General features: G+C 43.4%; 1 pseudogene across 1 annotated transcript; it reads left to right on the forward strand.

Annotated features, from left to right (window-relative positions):
* Nucleotides 1-7,452: 7,452 nt before the first annotated feature.
* LOC307057883 (phosphatidylethanolamine-binding protein 1-like) lies at nt 7,453-8,016 on the forward strand (annotated as a pseudogene). Its single transcript has one exon. The product of its transcript is annotated as a phosphatidylethanolamine-binding protein 1-like (transcript).
* Nucleotides 8,017-12,868: the final 4,852 nt, after the last annotated feature.

The raw sequence follows: 12,868 nt of genomic DNA on the forward strand, positions 1-12,868 counted from the left end.
TAGAGTTTTTTGGTTTTTTTTTTTTTTTTTTGCAAATTGAAGGTTTATGGCAACTCTGCATTGAGCAAGTCTATTGGCCCCATTTTTCTGACAGCATGTGCTCATTTTGTGTCTCTATGTCACATTTCAGTAATTCTCACAATGTTTCAAACCTTCCACCAGCAAAAAGATTATGACTCGCTGAAGGCTCAGATGACGGTTAACATTCTTTTACAATAAAGTGTTTTTTAATTAAGGTATGTACATTAGTTTTTAGACATAATGCTATTGTACACCGAACATACTACAGTAGTGTAAACATAACTTTTATATGCACTGGGAAATCAAAATTTATGTAACTTGTTTTATTGCAATAGTCACATTCTTACGGTGGTCTAGAACCAAACCCAAAATATATCTAAGGTATGCCTATGGGGCTTCTACTTCTCCAGAAGAATTTATCCATGCACAGTAGGTGATGTTTGCAATCACACAAATGCTGGGTAATTAAGATTTAAGCGATTATCCAAAACTACTCTGGCCAATGAGTCAAGTAATTGTTGTTGGGCTGCTATTGCCTTATTGGTAGAATCATCAAGTTTTCCCAATTCCAGATAGACTTCTTTTTTCTTTCTTTCTTTTTTTTTTTTTTTTTTGACTACGCTGTGCAGCATGTGGGATCTTAGTTCCCTTAACCACTGAACTGCCAGGGAAGTTCCTCCAGAGAGATTTCTAATCATTTGTTCATTGGCATGAATAAGTGCCCTTCCACTGAAAGCAAATCTAGAGTCATGTATACCTTCTGGGAATTCCCATTTAAGTTGGCAATGAAGGTTTAATGGAGAAGATGAATGGCAGGACCAATGGGAGACTTCAGATTTATTATGAATGTCCAAGGGGACAGTTAGAAATACTAGTAACTAACATTGGCCTCCAATCTGCCAACTGTCTAAACATTCATAAGCCCATCAGGAAGCCCGTTTGTTACAAAGACAAGATCAGGTGGTGTATGTAAGACTACTGCTAGGGTTTGATTATTAATAGTGCCATTAATTGGGATTATTCTATTGGCCCTTTCAGTGGTTCAGTGGTGTTTGGTGAACAATTAGGGAGAAACCATCATGTTCTGTGGACTTTGTTCTCAAAGGCCATACAGAAGGGAGTTGTTTTGCCATGGCAAGCAGACCTAACCTAGTGTTGAGAACTGTACAGGTGAAATAGGTATGGTTAGCTGCATTGAGAGTTATGACACGGAAGAGGTCAAAGCAAAGTACAGGAAAATCTGGTTGTAGAAGTTCTGACTTGATGAAAAATATCCAAAGGGGTGTGGCTATAGTTAGCTGTCACAGTGGAGATGAAGACTAAAGGGTCATGGCTGTCATGGACAGATTGGGTTTTCTGATGACAGATCCAACGATCAGAAGGGTCCAGATTCCTTTGGACCATGACCATTTGAGGGCAGCATTTTTTTTTTTTTGGGCCATGCTGTGCAGCATTCAGGATCTTAGTTCCCTGACCAGGAATCGAACCCAAGCCCCCTGCATTGGAAGCGCAGAGCCTTAACCACTGAACCTCCAGGGAAGTCCCGAAAGGGCAGCTTTTTTTTTGTGGAAATATCAACAAGGTGATTTCCTTTAGCTTCTAAAGAGTCAAGCGTAGCATGCCTCAGAACCTTAATAATAGACAAAGCAGCAGGTAAGAATATGGTTTCTAATAATTCCTGAACATAAAGGCTGTTTTTAATTTGATCTCTACTGGAAGTAAGGAAGCCATGCTGTTTCTATAACATTCCCAAATCGTGAGCCACGCCAAAGGCATAGCTACTGTCAGTGTAAATGTTGGCAGTTTTGCCCTTGACTAAGATACAGGCCCATGCGAGTGCACATAGTTTGGCTTATTGGGCCAAAGTAGTCAAAGGCAAAGGTGCCACTTCAGTTACTTAAAGAAGTGTTGACATTGCATATCCAGCACAATAGTGACCATGTTCATCTTTTAAATAAGAACCATCAGTGAACCATGAGAGGTCAACATTATCTAAGGGCATTTCCTATAAGCAGTCACAGGGTGGGTGTGTGTGTGTCATCTGTAAAAGAGGGGAGAAGAGTAGCAGGGTTAAGTTTATTAAAGTAGGAAAAGTGATTTAAGGGGCAGTTAACAGGAGAATTTCATAGGAAGTGAGATGGCTTACTGAAAAATGTTGATTATGATGAGGGTTAAGAGCTTCAACAGCATGTGGCACAAAGATGGTTAAAGAGGATCCCATGACTATTTCTTCAGTCTTTACAAAGAGGGCAGTAGCAGGTACAGCTCTGAGGTGGGGGTTAGGAGGTTTCCCCAGGTTCCAGGTTCTAGTTGTTGGCTGTAATACCCTATGGGTCAGTGGTGATCCCATACTTCTGGGTGAGTACCCCAAGGGCATTCCCTTCTTTTTTCATACACAAAAAGGAAGAGAAGAAGTTGATAATTGGGGTGTCCAAGGACAGGGGAAGGTATTAAATTTTCCTTTAAGATTTAGAAAGTCCTGTCACCTGAATCTTCCCAGGTGATAAGAGTCAGGTTTAGTAGTTTTTAACAAGGGATATAAAGGTTGGGCTGTAAGGGAAATTTGGGGGAATCCAGCTGAGAAAATACCCTGCCAATCCAAGAAAACATTGCAGTTTGCATTTGATTTGGGGCTTTGGGAAGTTCAAGATTCCATGAAGTCTGTCTGGATCTAGATGCAGTCCTTGTTCTGAGAATAGATGCCCTAAATATCAAACTTGAATTTGAACAAATTGTAATTTTTTCCTTAGAGAGTTTACGTCCCTTTTTGGCTAGGAGTTTCAGCAAACGGGTGTTTTCTTCTTGTGAGGAGGCTTAAGATGGGGAGCAAAGAACTAAGTCATCCACACATTCTATTAAAGTGGAGCCTCCAGAGAACTTGATATCATCTAGATCAGCCTTCTTCTTGTTTTTTTGTTTGGCTGTGTTGGGTCTTCATTGCTGTGCTTGGGCTTTCTCTAGTTGTGATGAGCGGGGGCTACTCTTCGTTGCGGTAGGCAGGCTTCTCCTTGCAGTGGCTTCTCTTGCTGTGGAACACGGGCTCTAGGTGTGGGGGTTTCAGCAGTTGTGGCTCGCGGGCTCTAGAGCGCAGGCTCAGTAGTTGTGGCGCACGGGCTTAGTTGCTCTGTGGCATGCGGGATCTTCCCGGACCAGGGCTCGAACCCGTGTCCCCTGCATTGGCAGGCAGATTCTTAACCACTGCGCCACCAGGGACATCCCAGATCAGCCTTTAAATTTTGTGAGGGGACTTCCCTGGTGGTCCAGTGGTTAGGACTCTGTGCTTCCAATGCAGGGGGCATGGGTTCCCTCCCTGGTGGGGGAACTAAGCTGCCTGGTGTGGCAAAAAATAAATAAATAAATGAAGTTTGTGAGAAATAAGAAGGGCTTTCAGTGAAAACCTGGGTCATTCCTATAAAGGTATATTGCTGGCCTTCCCAAGTAAAGACAGAAAGATACTATATTGACTTATCTACTGGGATACTTTAAAAAAGCACTGCAGAAATTAAACCACACCAAAAAATTTGCTCTCAGTAGGGATGGAGGCTAGTGAAGCGTGGGGACTGGGGCAACAGGGTGTTGAGGGATGACAACACTGTTTATGGCTCGCAGGTCCTAGACAAGCTTCCGTCCACAACTATTTGGTTTCTTCACAGGTAAAATGCGAGTGTTGCACTGACTAGTGCAGGGGGTAATGAGGCCCTGGGCCTTATGTTATTGGCTTAATGTCTTGAAGGGCCTCTTTATTTGGGGGTATTGATTAATCCTGTGGAGAAGTTTTGAGGGACCTATTTGGATCTTAATAGGAGGTGCATGTGGGTACTGCAAATATCAGTTGAGGATTTTGCCCATAAGGAGAGTGGTAGCTGACCGAATAGGGACAAATGATTAGTGTTCTTGGAATTAGCTCCAGTGTCAGAGATGGAGAAAAAAAAAAGCTGTTGAAGGGCCATTTGATTCACCTAATTGGCTATTTTGGTTGCTGCTCTCAAATTCTAGAATTGTTTCTCCCTTTTGGGAGAAAGAACTTCCAGCATATTATTTTTCTAAGACATCTTGGGTCAATAAATAGAGGTGGAGGAACAAAGGAAAAAACAGTGAGTACCTCTTAGAGGGCCTAAGCAAAAGGGGATAGTTTTAGAGATAAAAACCTATTGAGGTTTATTAGAGACCCCCACTATTTGAAGCATTTTAGTACTCTGAGGCAGGGGCTTTTTAATGGTAGTGGGGCTGAGCACCAAGAGTGTAGCTCTGATGCAAAAAGGACAGAAAGAGATTTGTCCCCAGTCTAAAGAGTAGTTTCTTCGAGTCAATTAAGAGAAAGAACTGGGGAAATCCCTTGTAGTTCCTCAGTGTCCTTGGGGATGAGGAGGACATTGGTAAAGCTGGTTAGAGGATTGAAGGTGCTTGGAGTACTGAAACTTGTAGCAGTAATTTTTCCAGTGTCCTAGCTTTTAGAAATTATGATGGAGACCAGAAGGGTTTTGGTTTTGTTTAGAGGCCTCTAATTCTGGAATTGAAGATTAAGGATTTTAGTAGTCTTCCTTTAAGTTGAATCATCTAGGGTTTGGGTGAGTTGGGTTTCTAAACTAACTAAATCTATAGTGGACATAATTTCCCATTATATCCTGGTCCTTTTAACTAGAAGAGAAAGATCTCAGTTCAGCCTGTTAATGAACATAGATTTAAAGGCAACTCAAGTAGACTCAGCATCCAAAGGAAGACCAGAATTTTCTTTAAAGACGGTTTGGAGCTGGCTGTAATAATCATGCATGAGCTCATTGGGCTTGTGGATACAAGCTTGAATCTTATTCTGATCAACTGGTTTTGGGAAAGTCCTAAGAATTGCCAAATGGTGTCACTCGGTGATTCCATGAGCCTGATAATAAGGCAACAGGGGTTTCTTTGTCCCCAGGTTGTAATTCTAAAGATTTCTCAGGATCATCTCAATTGGCAGTTTTCATTCAGTGTGGGCCTGGCCTTTACTGACAAGGATATGAATTAGTTGATATAAGTCAGAGAAGCCCAGTTGATAAGTTTGAATGACTATATTAAATTCCTCAGCAAATCTCTGGGGATCCTCAGTTATTTCAGGAAAATCTTTGACTATGGCTCATAGTTCAGCTTTAGTACAGTGAACATAAGAAATTAGAGACTTAGCATTTTTTAAATTAAAGCATTTTAAAATTAATTTTTATTGGAGTATGGTTGCTTTACAATGTTGTGTTAGTAGAGGCTTAGCATTTGGATCCTCAGAGGGTCTGATTTAAGAGGCGCAGATTTTAATAGGTTCAGGAGAGGAGGAGACATGGAGAGGTTCAGAGAAAAAGGAAAGTTCAGTGAGGGGATTAGAATGAGGAAGTGAAGTGTATAGAGGAGTTAGGGACAGTACAAAAGGGAAAGAGGAAGCTGGCTCCAGAGACAAAGAGGATGGGGGAAGGGAGAAAAGAGGCCTCAGAAGATTTTTATGGTCCTCTTTCAATTGTTTTTTCACTGTGGTTAATTTAGAAATGGTATTTTGTAAAGAGGCAATTTTAGAATCTTGGATACATTTGGAAGCCTCCAGGTACCAATTAAAATATGCATCCTATTCAATCTGTTTAATTTTAGAGCCACAGTCTTCTAATTTCATTCTGAGAAAAACAAGTTTGGGGAGGTCGGAAGTTTCTCTTAATGGCCATTGGAGTGCTAAATTATCTGTGGTTAAGTTGATCCATTTAGTTAAGAATGTGCATGAGGAGGGACCACAGTTTTGTTTTTGTTTTTTAATTAAATTATTTTATTTATTTATTTTTGGCTGTCTTGGGTCTTGGTTGCTGCGCGGGGGCTTTCCTCTAGTTGTAGAGAGTGGGGGCTACTCTTCGTTGTGGTGCGCAGTCTTCTCATTGCGGTGCCTTCTCGCGGAGCACAGGCTCTAGGTGCGCGGGCTTCAGTAGTTGTGGCTCGCGGGCTCAGTGGTTGTGGCTTGTGGGCTCTAGAGTGCAGGCTAAGTAGTTGTGGCGCACCGGCTTAGTTGCTCCACGGCATGTGGGATCTTCCCGGACTAGGGCTCGAACCTGTGTCCCCTGCATTGGCAGGTGGATTCTTAACCACTGCACCACCAGGGAAGTCCCCCTGGTTTCTTTATAGCACCCGATGTGGCCTGCCTCTTGGGATACCCTGACAAGAACAAGAGTTTAGGTAGTTTTAATGATTCCTGATATGAGGCTGTCTGTGATGCAGAAAAGTTTTGTTTTCTCTTTCACTATACAGAAGAGGAATAAGTCCTATCCTTTCCTTCTCTCTCTCTCTCTTTTTTTCCTCTGTCTCTCTCATTACCACCCACACATCAAACCACTTTAGTCAACTGATTAATTTACAAACCCCAATCCCCCTTTTTCATCTGTTGTAGGTCAGAAACTTTCAAAGTCAACGTTATTGAGCACTCCTATTATGAGGATAAAGATCTCAAATTTGTTCCATTTTTCCAGGATAAAACTTGGGGTTTATCTTTTCATAAATAAAGTGGTCAAAATGAAAATGTTAGGACACATTGCTGCTTAATAAATCCCAAGTGATAGAAAAGCGAACTTCCGACAAAAACATAGGTAATGAAGATGCTTAGCATTTAGCGAGCTCTCAGAAGGAGGATTGCAACCCACATGGCCTGGGCCCACACTTCTGTCCTATCCTAACATCTTTTCCACATGGAGTGAGGCTCAAGAATCACTGGCCAATGGACTTCCCTGGTGGCGCAGTGGTTAAGAATCCACCTGCCAATGCAGGGGACACAGATTCGAGCCCTGGTCTGGGAAGATCCCACATGCCGCGGAGCAACTAAGCCCATGCACCACAACAGCTGAGCCTGTGCTCTAGAGCTCACGAGCCACAACTACTGAGCCCAGGTGCCACAACTACTGAAGCCCGCGCACACCTAGAGCCCGTGCTCCGCAACAAAGAGGAGCCACTGCAATGAGAGGTCCGCGTACTGCCACAAAGAGTAGCCCCCACTAGCCACAACTAGAGAAAGCCCACACGCAGCAACGAAGACCCAACGCAAGATCAGCTCGGTGCTTTGTGACCACCTAGAGGGGTGGGATGGGGGGTGGGTGGGAGGGAGATGCAAGACGGAGGAGATATGGAGATATATGTATACATATAGTTGATTTACTTTGTTATACAGCAGAAACTAACACACCATTGTAAAGCAATTATACTCCAATAAAGATGTTAAAAAAAAAAGATAAGCTGAAATATCAAGACTAAAAAAAAAAGTTTGTACCAGCATTCACTTGTACTAAATATCATTGTGCTTAATATTGAATAAATATTTTGTTATGAATTTTTTAAAAAGACCCAGAGTTGCCTCGGTACAGCTTGCAGACCGCTGGGAGTCTGGGCTGCTACCCTGCGTGAGTCCTCCCGCAGCTTTCCCTGCTGTCCGACCCACCGGCGATGCCTGTGGACCTCAGCAAGTGGTCCGGGCCTTTGAGCCTGCAGGAAGTGGACGAGAGGCCGCAGCACCCACTGCAGGTCAAATATGGCGGGGCGGAGGTTGACAAGCTGGGCAAAGTGCTGACACCCACCCAGGTTAAGAACCGGCCCACCAGCATTGCATGGGATGGCCTTGATCCAGGTAAACTGTATACCTTGGTCTTGACAGACCCGGATGCTCCCAACAGGAAGGACCCCAAATACAGGGAATGACACCATTTCCTGGTGGTCAACATGAAGGGCAACGACATCAGCAGTGGCACGGTCCTCTCCGATTATGTGGGCTCTGTGCCTCCCAAGGGCACAGGCCTTCACCGCTACATCTGGCTAGTTTACGAGCAGGACAGGCCACTGAAGTGTGATGAGCCCATTCTCAGCAACCGATCTGGAGACCACCGTGGCAAATTCAAGGTGGCAAATTTCCACAAAAAGTACAAGCTCGGGGCTCTGGTGGCCGGCACGTGTTACCAGGCCGAATGTGATGACTATGTGCCCAAGCTCTACGAGCAGCTGTCTGGGGAGTAGAGGAAAGCCAGGAGACGGACACGGTCCCAGAGTTCCCAAGCAGTGTTTCAGTTTAGTGATGCATGTAGGTTTCTCCCCTTCCCCCTGCCTGAGCCCTGAGCGCTCAGATTTAGGTTTAGGGTGACTTTTCCTTCTGCCTGTCCTCTGTAATTCTAGGGGGTTTATGTTTTGATCAAACTTGAACTCCGTTTTGGTGGGGGATATTTTGGTACTAGGATGGGGTCATCAAAATGTTAATATAAGAATAACAACCCAGACGTTAAAGAAGAAAAAGATTCTGGTAAAAAGACCAGGTCTGCAGTATTAGAACAGAGCATCAAAGAATCTTTAAGAGCGGTTGAAAAAAAGAAAAGGTTGATTGCCTCTGCCTTTGTGAGCCCGAGCCCAGGATTGTCTGTGACGGCATCTTCTGGCATGTGTTTTCACGGCCCTGTCTCTCACGAAGACAACCAGGGGTCGGCACGTCCGCTAGCCCACCGTGTGATACATCTCAGGCTGGTTATTGGGTGTCAGTGTCCTGCTCTGGCTCCTTTAAAGAGCAATACTGAAAAAAGCAATAGGGAGAGAGTTGCTGTTAAAGCTTGGCCATCTAGATGAGCTGCAGGGCTGAGTGAGAGGTCATCAGAAATCCGAAAGTCTGTGCCCATTAAACTGATCACTCTTCGGTGTAAGAAAAGCCGGTCTGGAGTTGCTGAATGTTGTGTTAATTCTGCTATTTGCTTATAGTTGAATAAAAATAAAAACATTGCGTAGTTAAAAAAAAAAAAAAAAGACTCAACGCAGCCATAAATAAATAAATAAATAAATAAATAAATAAATAAATAAATTTATTTAAAAAAAAAAAGAATCACTTGCCATCCCTGGCCTCCTTGCCCATTGGCCCTTGGGGAGCACAAACTCTGCTGTGAAGAACCAGAGGCAGGAGGGGCTGCTCCCCAGAAGATGCTAGTATTCAGGGGCACTGGGGGACAGATGCGTGGAATTTAGTGACAGGCTCCCTCCCACCTACACAGCCATGATGGTGTTGAACTAGAAGGCACAGTGGGAAGGAACTGTTTTAACCATATTACCTCGGATGAGGCATGGCTCCGTCAGATGCAGATCAAGAGAAAAAAAACGGAAAGAGTTTTACAGTGTTTTGTACTCACAGCTCTCGGGGGAGAACACAGCATGCCACCCATGGCCACTCAAGGGAAGTACCAGGCCAGTCGCACAGCAGAGCAAGGGGGAACTAAGCAAGCATCTTTACTGTGGTTTTGCTGGAAGGAAAGAGAGCAAACAGGTGTAGGACTGGCTAATTTGAATAATTTCAAAAGGTTCTGGGGCACAGGGGCTGTCCCTGGTTGTCTGATATCTAGTCCTGGAGCAATTAGGGTAAGCATATGAAGGCCCCAGAGTGTGAGAGCCCAATAAGGGTGGTGTTTGGTGGTATGGACTTAATGGGCTGTTCAAGAAGAGGAACTGATCAGCTTCTAGCTAGGGCCTCAAAACTGGATCAAGATAGCACACACCTACCCACACAAACTATACTACAGGAAGCAATATTCTTTAAAAAAATATGTAAATGGACTACACATTTTGTTTCTTCTCTGCCCGCAAGACTTCATTACTCCACACTGACTGTATGTACTTATTATCTTCAAAATTTTTCTCAAATTTTGAAATATTTCATCATTCAAAAATTGTATTATAGAACTTCCCTAGTGGCGCAGTGGTTAAGAATCTGCCTGCCAATGCAGGAGACACCAGTTCGATCCCTGGTCTGGGAAGATCTCACATATCGCAGAGCAACTAAGCTCGCGTGCCACAACTACTGAGCCTGCATGCTGCAACTACTGAAGTCCACATGCCTAGAGCCCGTGCTCTGCGCAAAAAGAGAAGCCACCTCAATGAGAAGCCCACGCACCGCAACGAAAAGTAGCCCCCGCTCGCCGCAACTAGAGAAAGCCTGCGTGCAGCAAGAAAGACCCAACACAGCCAAAAATTAAAAAAAAAAATTGTATTATAGTAATTGCTTTTTTTTTTGGCTGCACCGCGGGGCATGTGGGATCTTAGTTCCCCCACCAGGGATTAAACTTGTGCCCCCCTGCAGTGGAAGTGCAGAGTCTTAACCACTGGACCACCAGGGAATTCAAGTCATTGCTTTTTTTTTTTTTTAGTTTCTGCTTTATAACAAAGTGAATCAATCATACATATACATCTGTTCCCACATCCCTTCCCTCATGCATCTCCCTCCCTCCAAGTCATTGCTTTTTAAAGAGTTGAAGAGTTGAAAAGCATCTCAGAGACTGGTTTATCTGTAATTTTTGGTCCAAAAACAATGAAAGGAAGTAGTCAATATATCAAATGGCACTACCTCTTAGATTTTTACAATATCTGTAATTTCCTGTATGTTTTAAATATTCCATAATTTCTATAAAATGGAGGTTAATGAGAGAGAAAGAGAAAAGCTGCAAGCTGCCCTGCACCCAGCACATCTTTTTTTCCCCTAGGTTTATTGAGATATAATTGACACATAATAGCACATCTTGATGCAAATGAAGTTTTCTGCCTCTCCTGAGGCCCCCGCAGAAGTGAAGGAGCCTAACTGTACATATTTTTGGTTGGGAAAGCCCATTATCAAGCTAAAGGGGGACAACTCAGCATGGTGAAAGAGCTAGACATAGCTTAAGTCAGGCCTTGTTGCTGGCCAGGCCTGCTGTGGAAATGGTCAAAGTAAGGGCAGCCACACAACACTGCCCAGTACCACCCAGTCCCCCTGTAGTCTTTGGTGAGGCAAAGAAACCAATTCAAGCAAGTAACCATCAAACTCATTAGGTGCCATAACCCCTCTTTTACTGTTTAACACAAAGTGCTGTTTGAAAGAACTGAAAAGTATCTTAGAAGAACAGCAAATAACCCAGGGGTCCAGACTTCTGTGGTGGTGACATTTTTTTTTTTTTTTAACATCTTTATTGGAGTATAATTGCTTTACAATGTTGTGTTAGTTTCTGCTGTATAACAAAGTGAATCAGCTATACATATACATATATCCCCATATCTCCTCCCTCTTGCGTCTCCCTCCCACCCTCCCTATCCCACCCCTCTAGGTGGTCACAAAGCATCGAGCTGATCTCCCTGTGCTATGCAGCTGCTTCCAACTACCTATCTACTTTACATTTGGTAGTGTATATATGTCCATGCCACTATCTCACTTCATTCCAGCTTACACTTCCCCCTCCCCGTGTCCTCAAGTCCATTCTCTACATCTGTGTCTTCATTCCTGTCCTGCCCCTAGGTTCATCAGAAACTTTTTTTTTTTTTTTAGATTCCATTTGTATGTGTTAGCATACAGTATCTGTTTTTCTCTTTCTGACTTACTTCACTCTGTATGACAGACTCTAGGTCCATCCACTTCACTACAAATAACTCAATCTCGTTTCTTTTTATGGCTAATATTCCATTGTATATATGTGCCACATCTTCTTTATCCATTCGTCTGTCAATGGACACTTAGGTTGCTTCCATGTCCTGGCTATTGTGACTTATTTCTTGAATAAGCATTGGTGCTGCTTCAAAGGTACATTTTTCTATATTGGTCAAGAAAATTAATCACACAAGGCTGTGACTGCTGAGCCTGCTGGCGTCTCACCTAGGTTATCTTATCCTTCATCTCTGGCTACTACAGCACCAAAGGAGAATCATTACATTTGGACTGGACCTATACTGTGGCTGGGCAGTTCAACTGTTTTCTCACTTCATTCTTTCCTTCTTTCAGATGGGAAAGGGAGGCAGAGAAGGGGCTTGGGAGCCAGCCTGAAAGACCTATCTCTCACTGCACTTGAGAGTGCAGCAAAGAGTGCAAGACCCTGGAAATAGAGTGCTTTAGCCCAATGGCCAGACCTGCTATCCACAAGCTGAGTGACCTTAGGAAAGTTACCTTAACAACTCTATACCTCAGTATCCTTCTACTAAGTGGTGGTGATAATAGTAACATCTACTGGTGGGTTGCTATGAGGCTTAAATGAGATTAAGTACTCCTAATAGTGCAAAGCACAGTGAAGGTGCAATACATATTCACTATTGTTACTGCCACTGCTATTTGACAGATAACGTGATTTTGAGTAAGAGCCTCCTCTGAGCCTTGGTGATCCTGCCTATCCAGGCGCACTCCTGGGAAAGAAGGGGAGGGGGGTATCAAAGCTTAAAGGGCAAATTGTTCTTTCAAGGGATACCAGTTGTAAAATTCTAGACAATACAAACCTCTGTATCATTTGTTGTGGACGAGTGGTTTCCAGAGATGAGCTTATTGTTTAAAAGTTAAAATACTTATTAAAAGGCATTAAATCTGTGATAATAATCTATATTAACAACAGGGAATAAGCAGGCAGGTCAATCTGTAAGAGGATACAACTTGGGGTGATTTTCATTTGTGCTGAATTCAATTGTTTTTACTTCACTTTATTTTTTAAATATTTATTTATTTATTTGGCTGCGTCAGGTCTTAGTTGAGGCACGCGGGATCTTCGTTCCTGCATATGCAGCATGTGGGATTTAGTTCCCTGACCAGGAATTGAACCCGGGCCTCCTGCATTGGGAGGGCAGAGTCTTAGCCATTGGACCACCAGGGAAGTCCCTCAACTGTTTTTAAACCAGATGGTAGAGGTGCACCTCGGTGCAGGTACTCTTAAGAATCGAACAAATGTGTCTTTTTCGATTTCAGAGCTTAGGTGAGACACTTTTGCGGACACAGAGGTGAAAAGAAAAGGTGGAGGCCTCTAAAGTCCCACAGCTGAGGAGGTAGTCCAAGTGGACAAGGTGTGCGCAAGCATCCTCCAGTTGGTGAGGTGAGATGGCTATCTGTGGAAAAGGT

The sequence above is a fragment of the Hyperoodon ampullatus genome, assembly GCF_949752795.1.
Source record: "Hyperoodon ampullatus genome assembly, chromosome: 1".
Taxonomy (NCBI): Eukaryota; Metazoa; Chordata; class Mammalia; order Artiodactyla; family Ziphiidae; genus Hyperoodon; species Hyperoodon ampullatus.